Consider the following 1,481-nt stretch of genomic DNA (forward strand, 5'->3'; position numbering starts at 1 on the left):
GTGTCTCACAATGTTTTGTTTTAGATGATGAGGACATTTATGAACAGAGTGAAATTGTAAACAGATTTAATAATTATTTTGTGAATGTCAGTCCCAATAGCAGCAAAAATATCCAAAGTAAATAATTGTGTGACTAGTACTTTGGAAAACTGTACTAATAGTTTTTTTTCCTTAATGAAACTAACGAGAATAGAATAGAAACAGAATAGAAACAGCCTTTACTGTCCCGCGCAGGGAAATTCAGGTGTAGCAACAGCAGCAGGTACACACGTCAATACACAACTTTGTGACAATATCAATTATAGCAAAACGGAATAATAATAATTACCGTACCAGACTATCAATGAGAAATTAGATAAAAATTGAAGCAGCTACTGTGCAGCAGGATATACAGTTAGACAAAATTACAGTCATGACAGACTTGTGCAAAACGAGTTAAAATCAGGTGTGTGCAAAACGAGTTAAAATCAGGTGTGTGCAAAACGAGTTAAACTCAGGTGTGTGCAAAACGAGTTAAACTCAGGTGTGTGCAAAACGAGTTAAACTCAGGTGTGTGCAAATTATTTCAGTCTCAGTCATTAAATCCAGTACAGGAACAAAAACAGTGAACAATTATTATTATTATTATTGGTTATTATTTGTGTAATGATTTCGAGGTAGAGTTGTTTGATGTGCAAACACATACATGCATGCTATGATTGTTGAGAACAGTGATGGTTATAAAGTTTAACAGCTGATGGGAGAAATGATCTGCAGTAACGTTCTTTTGTGAATTTAGGATGCAGCAGTCTGTCACTGAAGGAGCTCYGCAGATCAGCTACAGTTCCACACATMGGGTGGGAGGAGTTTTCTGTTWTARTGTTATTTTTGCCAGAGTTCTTCTGTCTMCCACCACTTGCACTGGGTGGAGGGGGCATCCCAGCACAGAGCTGGCCTTCTTGATGAGCTWATCCAGCYGCTTCCTCTCAGCTGTAGATAAGCTGCTGCTGCCATAAAAGRTGACTGAAGCCACAGTTGTGTCAAAGAAGGTGTTCAGGAGTGTCCCCTGCACTCCAAAAGACCTCAGCCTCCTCAGCAGGTAGAGTCTGCTCTGACCCTTCCTGTAAAGAGCGTCCGTGTTGTGGGTCCAGTCCAGTTTGTTCAGGTGAACACCCAGGTGCTTATAAGAGTCCACTATATCAATGTCCACTCCCTGGAGGTTCACCGGTGTCAGTGAGAATGAGCGGCAGCCACGCAAAGTTTTTCAGTCAACAATTTTAATTCACAAAGTCACGAATCTGACCTGAATCCACAGAAATTTAACTCTGTTCTGTTTTCTTGATGTAAGGAGCGTCTGAACACGCTGTTAGATTTTTTTGTTTGTTTGAGTTTTTATTGTTTAAACTCGACCAATCATGTAACTTAACCCCGGGACTGAAAATCATTTAACCTCAGACAAGAAAATAGATCAGCCTAAAAATGATCAAAAAAAACCTCAGTCC

The sequence above is a fragment of the Austrofundulus limnaeus genome, unplaced genomic scaffold (genome assembly GCF_001266775.1).
Source record: "Austrofundulus limnaeus strain Quisiro unplaced genomic scaffold, Austrofundulus_limnaeus-1.0 Scaffold197, whole genome shotgun sequence".
Lineage (NCBI taxonomy): Eukaryota > Metazoa > Chordata > Actinopteri > Cyprinodontiformes > Rivulidae > Austrofundulus > Austrofundulus limnaeus.